The sequence below is a fragment of the Ursus arctos genome, unplaced genomic scaffold (assembly GCF_023065955.2).
Source record: "Ursus arctos isolate Adak ecotype North America unplaced genomic scaffold, UrsArc2.0 scaffold_4, whole genome shotgun sequence".
NCBI classification, from domain to species: domain Eukaryota; kingdom Metazoa; phylum Chordata; class Mammalia; order Carnivora; family Ursidae; genus Ursus; species Ursus arctos.
This window is the reverse complement of record NW_026623056.1, coordinates 51,491,296-51,509,511: the sequence shown is the minus strand read 5'-3', so window position 1 is coordinate 51,509,511 and position 18,216 is coordinate 51,491,296. Positions and strand designations below refer to the sequence as shown.

Genomic DNA, 18,216 nt, shown 5'->3' with positions numbered 1-18,216 from the left:
AGACCTTTTCTAGCTGTGTTTGTATGTTGCTGAGCAATCTGGAAAACTTCACTAATAAAGAAAGCTAACAGATTCAACTGAGGACTTAAGTTGGGGTGGACATGGACAAAAGTGACTGAAGAGGAAGGAAGTGTTCTCAATATTGTGAGAAGTAAAAACAATTAAGCCTAAAAGATTAAGAAATCAATAATATGTAGCTTATTGAAATGCAACCCGATTTAATGGCAACATTATTTACATATTGCATGGTGCACTGGGTGTTATATGCAAGTAATGAATCATGGAAGTTTACATCAAAAACTAGGGATGTACTGTATGGTGACTAACATAATATAATAAAAAAAAATTTAAAAAAATGCTACCTCTAGGGGCACATGGGTGGCTCAGTCAGATAAGCCTCTAACTCTTATTTCACCTCGTGTCATGATCTCAGGGTCATGGGATGGAGCCCTGGCCGGCTCAATGCAGATTTGGCTTGGGATTCTCTCTCCCTCACAAATAAATAAATAAAATCAGTTTTTAAAAAAAGCTACCTCTGCACATCATGCTGCTTACTCAACCCTTTTGCAGAATATCCACAGTGAACCCTCTTTTATCTATGTTATTTTTTCTTCACTTTCTCTTTCACTATGAACATTCTAAAGAATGCTGGAAATCCAGGAAAATGGATTAATAAATGTATCAAAAAATACCTCTCTTTTCCCTGCCTATCTGGCTAGTCATGATGCAACTGGAGGTTAATTTTTTTAAAGATATCATATCAAGTTGTCATAAAAAAGTAAATTAAGTTTTGTTTTTCTGAATGAATGTTCATTGGCAACTTCCTCTGTTAATGAACAAGAAACAAATCTGAACCCAGTTTTAAATCCCTCAATAGTTTTGCATTATGTTAAGGTAAAGAATAAAACCCCTCACCCAGCCTCCAAGGTCCCTTGTGATACATATATGCTGGCCTCCCTGACCCCAACTGGCTTTTGCCTGCTTCTCTCCTAACATGGCAGCTTCTTTCACAATGCCGTGCTTCTCCTGTGATCTGGGCTCTCTGATAATTTAGGCCCTCCAACAACAAAGGTCTTGTGGATGACACATCTCCACAGGCAGCAATCACCATGTTAGAAATGAAGACCCTTGGCCCCACCAAGATCTACTGACAAGAATCTGCATTTTTTTATTAATAATTTTTTATTATATTACGTTAGTCACCATACAGTACATCCCTAGTTTTAGATGTAAAGTTCCATGATTCATTACTTGGTATAACACCCTAGTGCACCATGCAATACGTGCCCTCCTTAATACCTATCACCAGCCTATCCCATTCTCCCACCACCCTCCCCTGTGAAGCCCTCAGTTTGTTTCCCAGAGTCCATAGTCTGTCATGGTTCATTCCCCCTTCTGTTCACCCCCCTTTCTTCTTCCCTTTCTTCTCCTACCGATCTTCATACTTCTTATGTTCCATAAATGAGTGAAACCATATGATAATTGTCTTTCTCTGCTTGACTTATTTCGCTTAGCATTATCTCCTCCAGTCCCGTCCATGTTGCTGCAAATGTTGAGAAATCGTTCTTTTTGATGGCTGAGTAATATTCCATTGAATATATTGACCACAACTTCTTAATCCAGTCATCTGTTGAAGGACATCTCGGCTCCTTCCACAATTTAGCTATTGTGGACAAAGCTGCTATGAACATTGGGGTGCATATGGCCCTTCTCTTCACTACATCTGTATCTTTGGGGTAAATACCCAGTAGTGCAATGGCTGGATCATAGAGTAACTCAATTTTTAATTTTTTAAGGGACCTCCACACTGTTTTCCAGAGTGGCTGTACCAACTTGCATTCCCACCAACAATGTAGCAGGGATCCCCTTTCTCCACATCCTCTCCAACATTTGTTGTTTCCTGCCTTGTCAATTTTTGCCATTCTAACTGGCATAAAGTGGTATCTCAGTGTAGTTTTGATTTGAATTTCCCTGATGGCTAATGATTTTGAACATTTTTTCATGTATCTGTCAGCCATTTGTATGTCTTCATTGGAAAAGTGTCTGTTCATATATTCTGCCCATTTTTGATTTGATTATTTGTTTCCCGTGTATTGAGTTTGAGAAGTTCTTTGTAGATTTTGGATACCAGTCTTTTATCTGTAGTGTCATTTGCAAATAACTTCTCCCATTCCGTGGGCTGCCTCTTAGTTTTTTGGACTGTTTCCTTGGCTGTGCAGAAGATTTTTATCTTGATGAAGTTCCACAAGTTCATTTTATCGTTTGTTTCTCTTGTCTTTGGAGATGTGTCATGAAAAATGTTGTTGTAGCCGATGTCAAGGAGGTTGCTGCCTATGTTCTCCTCTAGGATTTTGATGGATTCCTTTCTCACATCGAGGTCTTTCATCCATTTGGAGTTTATCTTGTGTATGGTGTGAAAGAGTGGTCAAGTTTCATTCCTTTGCATGTAGGTGTCCAATTTTCCCAGCACCATTTATTGAAGAGACTGTCTTTTTTCCACTGGATGTTTTTTCCTGCTTTGTCAAAGATTAGTTGCCCAAAGAGCCGAGGGTCCATTTCTGGGTTCTCTATTCTGTTGCATTGGTCTATGTGTATGTTTTTGTGCCTGTACCATGCTGTCTTTGTGATCACAGCTTTGTAGTATAGCTTGAAATCCGGCAATGTGATGCCCCCAGCTTTGTTTTTCCTTTTCAACAATTCCTTGGCGATTCGGGGCCTTTTCTGGTTCCACACAAATTTAAGGGATGTTTGTTCCAGTTCTTTGAAAAATGTCATTGGTATTTTGATCGGGATAGCATTGAAAGTGAAGATTGCTTTGGGTAGCATGCACATTTTAAGTATGTTAATTCTTCCGAACCATGAGCATGGGATATTTTTCCATCTTTTTGTGTCTTCTTCAATGTCTTTCAAGAGTGATTTGTAGTTTCTAGAATATAGATCCTTTACGTCTCTGGTTAAGTTAATTCCAAGATAACGTATGATTTTTGGTGCTGTTGTAAATGGAATGGATTCCCTAATTTGTCTTTCTTCAGTCTCATTGTTCGTGTAGAGAAATGCAACTGATTTCTGAGCATTGATTTTGTATCCCTCCGCATTACTGAATTGCTCTATAACTTCTAGTAGTTTGGGGGTGGATTCTTTTGGGTTTTTCATATAGAGTATCATGTCATCTGTGAAGAGACTTTGGCTTCTTCTTTTCCGATTTGGATACCTTTTATCCTTTTTTGTTTTCTGATTTCTGTTTCAAGGACTTCTAGTACTATGTTGAATAATAGTGGCGAGAGTGGGCATCCTTGTCGTGTTCCTGATTTTAAGGGAAAGGCTTCCAGCTTTTCCCCATTGAGAATGATATTTGCTGTAGGCTATTCATAGATGGTTTGTATGAGATTGAGGAATGTACCCTCTATACCTACACTCTGAAGTGTTTTAATCAGGAAAGAGTGCTGTATTTTGCATCTAGGATTTTGAAAAAAATGCTTTTTCTGCATCAGTTGAGAGGCTCATATGGTTCTTGACTCTTTTCTTGTTGATATGATCTATCACACTGATAGATTTGCGAATGTTGAACCACCCTTGCATCACAGAGATGAATCCCACTTGGTTATGATGGATAATCCTTTTAATGTACTGTGGGATCCTATTAGCTAGGATCTTGTTGAGAATTTTTGTGTGCATATTCATCAGGGAAATCAGTCTGTAATTCTCCTTTTTATGGGGTCTTTAACTGGTTTGGGGATCAAGGTAATAGTGGCCTCATAGAATGAGTTTTGTAGTTTTCCTTCTGTTTCAATTTTTTGAAAGAGCTTCAGGAGAATAGGTATTATTTCTTCTTTGAATGTTTGGTAGAATTCCCTGGGGAAGCTGTCAGGTCCTGGACTCTTGTTTTTTAAATAGACTAATTATGAAGAGATTGAAGCACTGTTCAAAAACTTCCCAAAAAACAGGATCTGCATTTTAACAAGATCTCTCTCTAGGATATTCAAAGGCATTAACATGTGAGAAGCACTGAGCTTGGCCACTCTCCCTGTGGTGCTTAGTCTTTGTTTCCCTTTGCACCTTTCCTGACCTTTGCCTACTAAGATTTTGAATCAGATTTCAGCTTCAAGTGTGGACTCATGTCTACCTGTGCAAAAGAAGCTGCAGTTTGCATGAGGGAGGAGAACAGCTTTTCTTGGGGTTGGTTCCTGAAAGGAATCTAGAACTCTGGCCTCAATAAAATCATGTATGATTAGCTCAGACAAGAACATATTTATCAAAGCTCTCAGAGCAACACCTATTTTATAGATAAACTGATTCGCATAAAATGCCAGAATTGTCATTTGTGATGGAAAACAGCAACATAGGGTGCAATTTCAAGTGTTGCAAGTAGAACTGTGTACACGACATGATGTTTATGATCTCGCAGGCTGTAATGCCCGATGGGACTCCTGGACTTCTCACACAGATTCAAAGCTGCAATGCCCAGAAGAACATCTTTTTTTGTTCTGAAGGGAACCCTTGGGTGCTGTTAGGGGAATTTTAGCTCTTCCTACCTTCCTCTTCTGGCAAAAGCACACAGATGTACAGTTGGTTGGCTCTTGCATTCACAGCAGATTTATACAAACAATGTTTTGCTGAGTTTGGTAAATGAAGCCTCCAAAATGAATCAGTGTGCAAGGAGCTGCTGCCTGTGCTACTGTCATGCTGGTGCAACTCTATTTTTTTCCACTTGAGAAAGCCTAACCCTGAAAATATCTCCACAGTGTCTAACAGATATTGGTAAGAGATTGATTTATGTAATGCTCATTATTTTTTATAGGAAGGTAAAAATACTGTTACGTTCATAAATAATTTCAAATTGGTTTATAAGATGACCAAAAGGCAGGTTGAAAGTGGAAAACGACTAGTATTATACTCTATGTTAACCAACTAGAATTTAAATAAACAGTTGAAATGAACAAGAAAAGAAAACACATAGTGAATAATCTAATACTGTTTTGCTATTGTGAGTAAAATTTGGGTAAGCAAAATGGCTCTAAGACTAAGTTGCACTCTTTAATCATATTTAATTATCTGGCTGGCAAAATTATAATGACTCGATAGGATAACTTTGTGAACTTTAAAAATGGGTTTAAGGATTTAGGTCATAATGTTTCCTATGTAAGAAATCTTTCTGATGATTCTGTTAAAAATGTTTATCCCATTTCATTAACCACATTCTCTGATTAAGCTTTTAAGTTAAATCACTAAACTCTTCACCTGTATATCCTTTCACCCACTTCTGATAATAATGTCATTGAGTATTTTATACATATACACAGGAGGGGAAATGTAGAAAATGTCCTGCCAGTTCTTTAAATTTTCTGACTTAATAAATACCCACTGATGGAACTTGAATTTTCAATTATTTCAAAGTTTGGGATCAGAAAGAAACCCATTCCAAATAAATATACATTTACAAATTGCAATTATTGGCAAAGGTTATTTATATTGCCTGGATTAGGTTCTAATCTTTGGCTCAATGTTATTCTGCTAAAACTTGGTGGGGAGGAAAGGGCTCTCAAGTAAAATGGGAATAGCCAGAGAAACTCAGTTCTAACTACTGTAAAAACAAAGAAAAAGCAACTCTTAAATACCAAAAGAACTTTCAGCAGTGCTAGTATATTTGTGAACAACACAGAGTTTCTAGCCTAAAACTAAAATGACAGTCTCTATTTCATACACATTTTCCATAGAAAAATAAGGTTGGAATTTGGAATGAAAGTAAAAGAAATGATACCCAGTTTTGACAACTTTTAATGAACACCAGAATGAAGACAAACATTTACCTCCAATCTCTGAGCTTTTCCTCCTGTTTCATCTTCAGACTTTCTCTGATACATCCTCTCTCTCTCTTCAGGTCCTGGACTTTCCTATCCCTATGCATCTATGAATACACTATGGATACTCAGAGGGCAGCAGATGATCGCCATCTGACCCCACATTCCTCAGAGCACCCTATTTCAATCTCTTCCCTGTAGTGCCCCTTATGTCCCATTCACCTCTTATTACTCTCTTACCTCAACTCTATCAGAAAATGGAAACTGCTCTCATGAAAGCTACTATGAATCTCTTCATTCTCACACTTAACCATCGCTGATCACTCCTTATTCCTCCAGAGCACTTAATTCACTTTTGGCACTGTATTTCACTTTGTCCTTCTTGAGTGTTTTTCTCTAATTTTGCTACACTAAGCATTCTAATACCTCCATGCTCTCTGATCACTCTGCTCAGTGTCCTTCTGGTCTTTCCTTTTCAGCTTTTGTGTAAGCCAGAGATCTTGGTTGCAAGAGGAGATGGGTTAATTGAATGGAAATTTTCTTTAATGTAGAAATGCTAGGCGAGTTGGAGAAACCCAGTGGAGAAATGGGCAGGAGCACAAGGCAAGAAAGCCAGCATGTCAAACAGCCAAAATCATATCCTTAGTCTATCTAGCTGGATAAGAGCTGCTGTCCTTGCTACTAGATGCAGAATGCAACAGCTCACGCTGATAATGCCTGAACCATTTGGGTGTAGGATACATTTCCTAGGCTCTTGATGTTCCTCCCTTGATTGATTTTGCAACCAAAATTCTGTTTTTTTCCCTGACCCTTTTCTCCTTCTCCCCATATTCCAAATCCAATGTACGTGAGTTTGACTGGCAAACCTAATCAAGTCCCTTCTTCTAGGTGAAAGGGGATAGGAAACTCAGTTTCTAGAACTTTTGGCTTCTAGACTGGATGACAGCTTTTGTCTGCCACCAAGACGCATGTGGTAGAACAGAGGATCAGATATTATCCAAAGAATACATGATGTATATCAATTTTGTAATCTCTTTACTATAACTTCTTCGAGTTTCTTTCTTTGTCCTACTTTTTACCTTATGAACACTCTTCAATGATGAATCCTATATAACTATGCTTTTAGTCACCCTAATGGCTCCCAAGTCATCATTTGTATTAAGCTATTATAGAATCATACTGCTGAATACATTTCACCCAGATGTTCCTAGAATGCTCCTTGCAAAAACTGGCCACCACACCTGTGCCTTCAATCTCAACTTTTCATGACCATCTATCCAGGAACCAAGTGTCCTCTTTTTCCTTCACTGACTACCTCCCTTCATATCTAATATGTCACAGAGTCCTAGTCACGGTACATTCTGGTTTACTTTGAGCTACCTCTATGTCCCCCTCATTACTCCCAATGTCATATTACACACAGGCTAAGAACTTCACATGCTGTTTAATCAACTAGGGAGCATTTATTAAATGCATATCATTACAACCAATTCATGACCTACCAAATCAATTTCTATAGTAATATCACAAAATCTGTATTTTGTACAACTCTCCTTGACAATCTTGGTGTATAATTTGGTTTGGGAATCATTGGACAACAATAACAGCTTCCTGATTGGTGTCCTTTCCTCTAGTTTCCCTGCCCCCCTTCAGCCTATTTGCTACAACCAAACATTTAATTTAAGAAATATGTGAGGATGCCACTCCCTTTCTTAAAGCTTTCCATCCCAGCCTATTGTTTGAAGGATAAAATTGAAGATTTCACTTGGCATTGTCTCACTTTATAATTCAGGCTCTTCTGCCATCTTACTCTTGATGCTGCATCAATGTCCTGCACACAGAATTTGTCTACCTCATACAGTAGTTACCCCAAAGATTTGCTCATGTTCAGAATGTTTTTCTTGTCTTCTTAATCTGTTTATTCTGCACATATTTTGAATTTAAGTAGTTGTATTTTTCCAATATAACAATTCCCCCAAATAGTTGCCATTTAGAGTAAATAAATTTAAAGTTCCTTCCCGCTAGTGTATGAATTTATTTCAGTTACTGTCACCGAATTGTCTTCTATAAATGTTTAATGAATGTTCTTTTTACATTAACCACATTTAATTTCAGAGTTCATCTATTAAGAATATGGAAACTAAAAATACAACAGAGCTGGAAGCCTTTGTTCTCTCGGGACTCACATATCAACCAGAGTGGCAAATTCCCTTGTTCCTGGTGTTCTTGGTTATGTATCTCATCACCATGGTGGGGAACCTTGGTCTCATTGCTCTCATCTGCAATGACCCTCACCTCCACATCCCCATGTACTTATTCCTTGGGAGTCTGGCATTTGTGGATGCTTGGTTATCATCCACGGTATCCCCCAAGATGTTGGTCAACTTCTTTGCCAAGAGCAAGATGATCTCTTTCTCTGAATGCATGATACAATTTTTTTCCTTTGCAATCTGTGCGACCACAGAATGTTTTCTGTTGGCAACAATGGCATATGATCGGATGTAGCCATATGCAAACCATTACTTTATCCAGTCATTATGTCCAAAACACTGTGCATCCGTCTGTTAGTTTTGTCATTTTTAGGTGGCCTTCTTCATGCCATAATTCATGGTTCTTTATTATTCGGATTAACCTTCTGCAATTCCATCATAGTACATCACTTTTACTGTGACATGATACCACTGTTTAGGATTTCTTGTACTGACCCTTCTATTAACATTCTGATACTATTTATTTTCTCTGGGTCAATACAAGTATTTACCATTTTGACTGTTCTTGTCTCTTACACACTAGTTCTCTTTACAATCTTAAAAAAGAAGTCTCTACAAGGCATAAGGAAAGCCTTCTCCACCTGTGGAGCCCATCTCTTATCTGTCTCTCTGTACTATGGTTCCCTTCTCTTCATGTATGTGCGCCCTGGCTCTGCACAGGCAGATGATCAAGATATGATGGACTCTCTATTTTACACTGTCATAATTCCTTTCTTAAATCCAATGATCTACAGCCTGAGAAATGAGAAAGTTATAGATTCACTGAGAAAAATGTTAAAGAGAAATGTTTAGATTTCATACTAGTATCTATTCCCCATTCACTAAAATGACAAAATTGTGCACAATAATGTTGCTATGTTTTGAGTAGTAATCAAAAATTTTTTGCAGTTATAATTGCCCTAGTCTTTCAATGACTAAGATGGAGAACCTAATAATCTTAAAATAATTGTTATTATTAATCAAATCACACAAGAAATTTTAGTATTTTAAAAAAGTTTTTATTTATTTACTTTAGAGAGAGATACAGCAGAGAGGGAACACAAGCAGGGGGAGTGGGAGAGGGAGAATCAGGTTTCCCACCAAGCAGGGAGTCTGATGTGGGGCTCAATCCCAGGACCCTGGGATCAGGACCTGAGCTGAAGGCAGACGCTTAGTGAGTGAGCCACCCAGGCGCTCACACACAATTTTAATCGTTTTCATATCAAACTTCAATAATTAAAGCAGAAAAAAAATGAAAACAGTTTAGAGGCTTGTCTGTTCTCTGGTGTGAGTTTATAAATGCATTAAGTACTAAAACAGCATAGTGCCTCTGAACAGAATTTGATTATGATGACTGATATATATACAGCTGTATAGCCCAGACCCATGTTACATTGACGTGAATAGTGGAGGCAGATTCGTGTTTGAGTGAACAGAGCCAAATTCCAGATATTCTGTTAGCCATTTAAAGGTTTTTCTTTCTACTTTATTTGGGTCATGGTGAATTTTACCTCTTGTGGGGATTCAACTCTGATATCACAGAGGGAAATAAACAGAAATGGGAGCAATGAGGGAAGAAAGACAATGTCATTTAAGACAGTGAAGAAAGGGTCAAGCTGAACGAGATGCTCTTAAGACTAGTGTGCTTCTTGGAGAAAGGCAGAGGCAAGTTGCTTCTAACTATGATGACTTCTATAGCACTTTTTAAGGTGTGTTTGTGTGTTGTTCGGCAATCTGGAAAACTTCACTGATAAAGAAAGCAAACGGATTCAACTGAGGACTTAAGTTGGGGTGGACATGGACAAAAGTGACTGAATAGGAAGGAAGTGGTCTCAGTAGTCCTAGAATTAAAAAAAATTAAGCTAGAAAGATTAAGAAATCAATAATACGTAGTTTATTGGAATGTGCTCTTGACAAGGAGGGCTTTTAAATGCATGTTACCAAAGTCTAGTAATGCTAAGATGATATAATGTCATAGTGGGTACCTCAGAGAGATATGAAAATCAACAAGAATTAGGACGCTTTGTGCCTCAAAGCCCATGAATGTTAGTTTTTATCGCATTCTATTTGCAAATTATAATGAGTGATCCGTCTTCGGTCCACCCCTACCCTTTCTCTCTACCACTGATTCCATACACAGTCCTAGCGACAACACTGAGGTTGTCATTCCGCTAACTAGCCACTTCTGGGATTTGCAAAACACTCATTACTTATCTGCTCCTTCTTACTGATTCTCTCTTACCTCTGCAACTTTGCAAACATAACTCAGATTCATATCCCTTTTCAATAACATTTAATAGATTATCTTTGCTACTAGGTTATGTAGGATCGTATATGGTATATATATCTAGGTCTGTATACACACAGATACGTATATTTGTCTGCTCGTGTCTAAGTCCAGATTATATATGTATAGACCCACTTATAACTACACTCATTCCTATGTCCATATATCTATCAGTGTGTTCTTCACCTGCATTTGTTCACCCTGCTGTTACTTGAGGTTTTATTCTTAAATAAACCTTGGTTTAAAGCTGAAGTCCTATCCCTCCAATTCTCCCAACAGACCATGTTTTATAGCCATATGGAGTCCTGGGATCAAGTCCAGCATTAGGCTCCCTGCTCAGCGGAGAGCCTGTTTCTCCCTCTGCCTCTCCCCCTCACCCCCTGCTGGTGCACACTCTCTCTCCCTCTCAAATAAATCAATGAAATATTTCAAAAAATAAATAAAAATTTAAAAAAGACAAATATCGTTATTATGTATTTCTGAAGGTGTAGATCACAAGATGAGACCAGGTCATCTGTTCTCTCTTTGTTTTCCTCACAGATACCCCCAAGTCCCAGCATAGAACTGAATGGCTCACAGTCCAGCTGCTTTTACTCTTTAAACCCAGGGTATTCATGTTATTGCATATGTCTGTAGTTGATTGATTCTTTGCTGTGTAATATTCCTATCATTCTGATTTTTTCCTCTTAGGTATCTGGATTTTTCTTGTTCATTGATTGTAATGACCCCAAAACAAAAATACTAATGTAAACTACTATCGTGTATTTCCTCATTCTGAGAAAGGCTGTTTTCCTCATCAGCTTCTTCTTTGAATGAGAAGTTTGATATCCACCTGCGAGTCTGAGCATAATGCATTACCTGTCAAGTGTTACTTTAGGCTGGGTGAGTATGGGGCAGACAGCTGGGTGTCTCTCAGAAGCTCAGATTTCCTCTGCAGCCTCCTCTTGTGTATTTGAGGTCTATAGATTCCTTTGCTCTGGTTTGAACTTCGGTAAAATACTAACTGCTTTATTCCTTACAGAAAGTCACCCAAATCCCTTCTGCACTGATGTAATCCCATTCTCATTTCTGTTTCAAGTCTATTCATTTTGTACATTATATTTGTCTTCTAAGTAGCGTGTTGGGAAAGAGGCAAAATACAGATCTGTGCAAAGCCCATATTTTAGAGAAGATACTCTACTGATTCCTTTAAAAAGAAACTATGAAATGACATATGTATTATTTAATAGATCCTTAGATGTGAAGGGTGATATCACACTGCTAAGTTTGTGTATTTGTCTGGAAGAACTGCTGCTGATGTGGGATTAAGGCATCCCTTGGACATACAAATAACGTACTTTGAATACTTTTTATTATGAAGGTGTGTTCATTTTCTTAACCCGAAGATTTAAAAGAAACCATAGTTCCTATGAAACTCTTCTGCCCGGCAAAGGAAACTAGCAACAAACAAAAAGTCACCCTACTGAAAGGGAGAAGATATTCCCAAATGATGTATCTGATAAGCAGTTAATAGTCAAAACATATAGAGAATTTATACAACTAACATCAAGGAAACTGAAATAATCTGATAAAAATGGGCAGAGGAACTAAATAGACTTTTCTCCGAAGAAGGTATAGATGACCAGTAGACGCATGAACGGGTGGATGATCACATCACTAATCATCAGGAAAATGCAAATGAAAACAATGATATCACCTTACGTCTGTCACAATACTTAAAATCAAACCATAAAAAATAGCAATTATTGGTGAACATGTGTAGGGAAAGGAGCCTTCATGCACTTGGTGAGAACACAAATTGGAGTAACCACTGTAAAAAACAGTATGGAGGTTCCTAAAACTCTAAAAAATAGAATTACTATATGATACAGTAATTCACCTACTGAGTATTTACCCAAATAAAATGAAAACCTAATTAAAAAAGATAATGCAACCCAATTTTTTTGCAATGTTATTTTTACAGTAACCAAGTTGTGGGAACAGCCCAAGTGTACACTGGTTGATGAATAAAGTAGAAGTTGGGTGTGTGTGTTTGTATGTGTGTGTGTGTTTGTATATATATAATGGAATATTATTCAGCCATGAAAAGAATGACATCCTGCCATTTGCAACAACATGGAGGGACCTAGAGAGTACAATGCTAAGTGAAATAAGTCAGTCAGAGAAAAACAAATACCATATGATTTCACTCATATGCGGATCTTAAGAAACAAAACAAATAAACAAAACAAAAAAGAGACAAACAAACATAAAAAGCAGACTTAAATACAAAGAACAATCTGTCAGATGGGAGGTGAGTGGGGGATGGGTGAAGTAGATAAAGGAGATTATGAGTACACTTATCCTGATGAACATTGAGAAACGTAGAGCATTGTAGAATCACTATATTGTCCACCTGAAACTACTATAATACTGTACATTAATTTTCTTCAGTAAAATTTTTAAAATAAAATAATTCATAGTTCTTATCTCTTTAAATGTAAATAAATGTAGTATATATACACTTTGCTCATCACTTTATATTACTTTCTACTCTTCAGAAGATTGCTAACAAAATTATCTTAGATGGTATTCAAAGAAACAAGAGAATCAGGTTAAGACAAGCACCAATCAACACTAGAACAGTATTCCTCAATGTCTGCATTGGAGACCAGCTATGGCAAAATATTATCGAGTATGTGTTTTCAGTATATGTCAAAATCTCTCTGGTATAGCCAGTCATGGTGCTCTTTTACAAGGGTGGTTCCTAAACTGTAGTGGGCATGAAGATCATGTGGAGAACTTGTGAAAACATACTGATAGGCTTCAGCATTAGTATTTCTATTTAGCAAAGTTAATGCTGTTGGTTTGAAACCATACTAAGGAGCCACTGTTTTAAATTAAATAGTGAAGCAAAGTTTTTATAATAACAAAATATGTAGTGACCAGTCAAAATGGAGTTTCTACACATCCTCTATCTCCCACTTAACCACAATATGCAAATGTTCTAAAGGTTGCTACCCTCTGGTTTGTACTTTCCTCTCTGCTTTGGGAGGGTTAGTCCAGATTTCAATGGGGCTTTTGTTATTAAGGGTGAAGAATTGTGGACCATTTAATAGCTTTGATTTGGAAACCATGATTGAAAGTGATGATAGCCTATCAAAACTTCATTGCCTCATTTAAATAATGTTAACGGATGGGAACTTACATCATGAAAAAAATTGCAATTTTAAGTAGAATCAACTTTTGGATCACCGTTCTCAATGCAATTTCATATACAATATGTTCTAGGGGCATCTGGGTGGCTCAGTCTCATAAGCGTCTGCCTTTGGTTCAGGTCGTGATCTCAGGGTCCTGGGTTCCAGCCCTTTATCAGGCTTCCTGCTCCGTGGGGAGTCTGCTTCTCCCTCTCCCTTTCCCAAACCCTTGGGCTTGCTCTGGCGCTAGCTCTCTCTCTCTCTCTCTCACTCTCAGAAATACAATAAAATCTTAAAAAAATGTTCCACATGCTGCAATAAAGTGACGTTTACTTCTCCTGAGAAGATACCTTCCAAATGAGACTTATCTGTGGGCAACAGCTAAGAGGAACATCATGACATTTTCCTTTATTTTCAACATAAAACGAGAACTTCACTAAATTAAAGGAGTTGTTATATTAGTATGGAATTTTTCAGTGTAACAGAACCAATATCATTAGATAGATATAGATGTTCAATGGGAAAAGTTTAATTATAACTATTATATTAAGATTTTTATTATATGATTTTGGCACATGCAATTATGGAGTATGAAAATCTGCTGTTTGCAAGCAGGAGACACAGGAGAGCCTGTGTTGTAATTTAAAGGCCAGAGACAGGAGAACCATGGTAGACATTCTGTCCAAGTACGAATCCTCAAACTAGGTTCCCCAAGGGCAGGAGAAGATCAATGTCAACCAGTCAAGCAGAGATACATTCAACCATCCTTAGCCTTTTTTTTTTATTAAAGATTTTATTTATTTATTTGACAGAGATAGAGACAGCCAGCAAGAGAAGGAGCACAAGCAAGGGGAGTGGGAGAGGAAGAAGCAGGCTTCCATCAGAGGAGCCTGATGTGGGGCTCGATCCCCGAATGCCGGGATCACGCCCTGAGCCGAAGGCAGACGCTTAACGACTGAGCCACCCAGGCACCCCATCCTTAGCCTTTTTAAAAAAGTTCAGTTGAGGCCCTCGCCACAATGGGGAGAGCCAACTGCTTTAGTTAGTCCACCAATTCAATACTAATACCTTCTGGAAACACCCTATGGACACAACCAGAAAGAATGTTTAATAAGAAATCTGGACATCCTGCAGCCTAGTCAAGTTGACACATAAAACGATCCATCACAAGTCCACCCATTGTCACTTGGCACACATTCACAATTCCTTCAACCATATTTAATTTCCATATAAAGACAACAGGAAGGTCATAATTCGGCCTCACATGATACAACTATGCTGTGCACACTGAAAATGAGCTAAACCCTTCCCTAGAGGACGAGGGGAATTCCTTGAGTAATATTTACTCTTTTTCTTGAAATCTGGTAACTTGAAAAATATGATGTTAAATTAACAATGCTTAATTACTGTGAGATAGAGTCAATGCATCTTATGTTACATGGATAATGGAACAATAGCGGAAAGACAACAAAGATATTTGTTACACAAACACACACACACAAATGTACTTATATAAAACTAAGGAGGAAACAATCATGGCAATTGCTGTCCTCGTTTCTGTAACTAATCATGTGTTTATAGCCAACATTTATAAGCACAGTCTTCCACTACCCATTCCATATTCCCTCTGCCTTCAGCAAAGACCTCAGCTAGTCACTGTTCTCTAACTGATGGGGTAACTCAAATTTTTACTCCTAAAGGGTCTAGGCCATTAGAAGTCCTGCCTGGATTAGTTTGTTAAAGTTTTCCATTGATCATAATCACAGGGAATGGTATACTAAGAGACACCCTAAGTGATCTGTAGTCCAGACACATTTATTCTTTCTTCCATTGTGGACTATTTCCTATTTCCCCGAGGTAGTCAACATCAATCACCCTAGCCAGCACAGCAACTCCCTTTTTTGTCTGATCACTCAAAGGAATGTAGATCCCAGAGAAACTATGGCAGTCTTAATCTCCAATAAAATGATCACTGTTGTGTGTCCTGATGACAGCATTCCTCCTTCTGGCTCCAAGAACTCTAGGCCACCAGAACATAAGATCAACAGAACATGACGTAAAAATTATGCTGGTGGGACCAAAAAAGCATGCTAGTGGGTTCCTAGGGGTAAGAGTGAGAGGTACCACTGAACCAGTCCCATACAGTGAATGCCGACTCAGAAAATATACAGCCTTTTGGAGATATTCTAATGCTGTCAGGTATCACCATCTAGTTATGCTATAAATGAGTCTCCAGAGTGGCTATTTCACCATTCTATCAAACAAGTTCCTTCAGAATGGTAGTGAATAGGAAAAGACCAGTGAATTTTATGATCATGGGCCCATTGTGGTACTTATTTGGCAGTGCAGTAAATGCCTTGGTCAGAAGCAATGTTGTGCGAAATACTATGATCTTGGACAATGGATAAGGAATTCTGTTAATTCCAAGATGATGGTTTTGGTAGAATCAATGAATGCATGTAAGGTAAATCTATATACAGAATGGGTGGCTATTCCAGTAGGAGAAAAAACCACTTCCCTTTTACAATGGAAAAATTCCAATGTAGTCAACCTGCCACCAGGTGAAAGCTGATCATTCCAATAAATGATGATATGTAAGAGACTCAATGTTATCTCAGTTCCTGGCTGACGGAGCACTCAGCAATGGCTGAGGAGACAAGGTGGCCTTAGTAAATGAAGTCCATGATGTGAACACATGCATGACTTCCTTCCCGGACACTCCATCATTTTGTTCATGAACCCACTGGATAATGACAGAAATGTCTGAAGAAAGAAGCTGACGATTGTCCAAAAATAGCTCATTCCATCAACTTGATTTTTTCAATCCTTCTCTGCTGAGGTCACCCTTTGATGACAGTTCTTATGAGACACAAATATCTTCATGATTTTTGCCCATTTGGAGAGATGTTTACATACCTCTTCCACATATTTCCTTGTCTTCAATTTCCTAGAAATATGCCTTCAATGTCCCTGATCACCCAGCAAACCATAAGTCATAGCTCCCGCACTAGAATATAATCACACATCTGGCCATTTCTCCTTCCAAAGTGAACAACCAGGTGCACTGCTCCAAGTTCTGCCACTTGGAAGATTTCCAGTCACCTCTGAGGTACAGGAATATCACAGAGAGTGGTCGTAGTGCTGCAGCTGTCCACGTTTGGATGATGTTTGCATTTTGTGCAGAACCATCTATACACCAGGACCTCATTTTTATTCCCCTCTGTCAACTGCTCATAAAGAATTCCCCATGAGACTATAGGTGCAGGCTGGGAGAGAGAGGCCAGTGTAGCAGGAATAGGGACCATGACCATTTAGGCCACTTCCTCATGCAACTGCTTGTGCCTTCAGAGCCTGCTCTGGCTCCTACATTCATAGAGCAGTTTCATTTCATTTCACGGTGGAGTGCTCCCGTGAATGCCCAACTTAATGTCTTGGTGGATCAAACAACGTCCAGCTTGTAAGGGCAGTTTTGGTTGCATGCTCAGTTAGTGGCCCAAGGTTAAGCAGTCAGTCTTAAACTAACAGCCTGTAGGAGGCCAATGGCTGTTTCTTAAAACTAGAGTAGTTATCCACTGAGGATGGCAGGGCTGTGCTCCAGAATTCTAACGGCCAGCCTGTGGCTCCCGTACAGAGGCCTGCCAAAGGCTCCAAAGCCTCCCTACTGGATCTGCTGCTCAAGCGCCATTGGCTCTGCTGAATCACGTGGCAATTGGCGGAACACCACGCACAGCAATTTATACTTGTTTGACAGCCTTTTCCTGTCCTGAGCCCACTCAAAACTAGCGGTTTATCTTGTCACTTGGCAAATGGGCCAGTGTAATACACCCAAATGAGGATGATTCTGTGTCCAGAATTCACCGGAAGCCACTAGGTGTTGTGGCTCTTTTTTGTTTGCAGGAGGGGCCAGAAGCAACAATGTATCCTCACCTCACAAGGGAAATGTAGACATGCCCTATATCACTGAGCTATGGCCCCTCTCCCTGTGGAGCTTTATCTTTGTTTCCCTTTGCACCTCCCCTGACCTTTGCCTACTAAGATTTTGCATCAGATTTCAGCTTCAAGTGTGGGCTCACGTCTATGTGTGGAATGGGAGCTGCAGTTTGCATGAGGGAGGAGAACAACTTTTCTTGGGGTTGGTTCCTGAAAGGAATCTAGACTCTGGCCTCAATAAAATCGTATGATTAGCTGAGACAAGAACTTATTAATCAAAGCTCTCAGAGCAACACCTATTTTATAGATAAACGGATTTGCAGAAACATGCCAGAAGTGTCACTGTGGTCAAAGCAGTGACATAAAGCGCAACCTAAGAGTTGCACCTAGAGCCGTATACACGACATGTTTATGATCTCGCAGGTGTAATGCCCGATGGGACTCCTGGACTTCTCACACAGGTTCAAAGCTGCAATGCCCAGAAGAACAGCTTAGTTTTGTCCTAAAGGGAATCTTTTGGGAAATTTTAGCTCTTCACACCTTCTTCTTCTGGCAAAAGCACACAGTTTTACAATTGGTTGAATCGTGTTCACAGCAGATTTATACAAACAACATTTTGCTGAGTTTGGTAAATGAAGCCTCCAAAATGAATCAGTGTGCAAGGAGCTGCTGCCTGTGCTACTGTCATGCTGGTGCAACTCTATTTTTTTCCACTTGAGAAAGCCTAACCCTGAAAATATCTCCACAGTGCCTAACAGATATTGGTAAGAGATTGA

At 38.8% G+C, this 18,216-nt stretch overlaps 1 pseudogene; it reads left to right on the top strand.

Moving 5' to 3' along the window:
* The first annotated feature begins 7,931 nt into the window (after positions 1–7,931).
* On the top strand, positions 7,932–8,860 carry LOC125281501 (olfactory receptor 5H2-like; annotated as a pseudogene).
* The last annotated feature ends 9,356 nt before the right edge of the window (positions 8,861–18,216 follow it).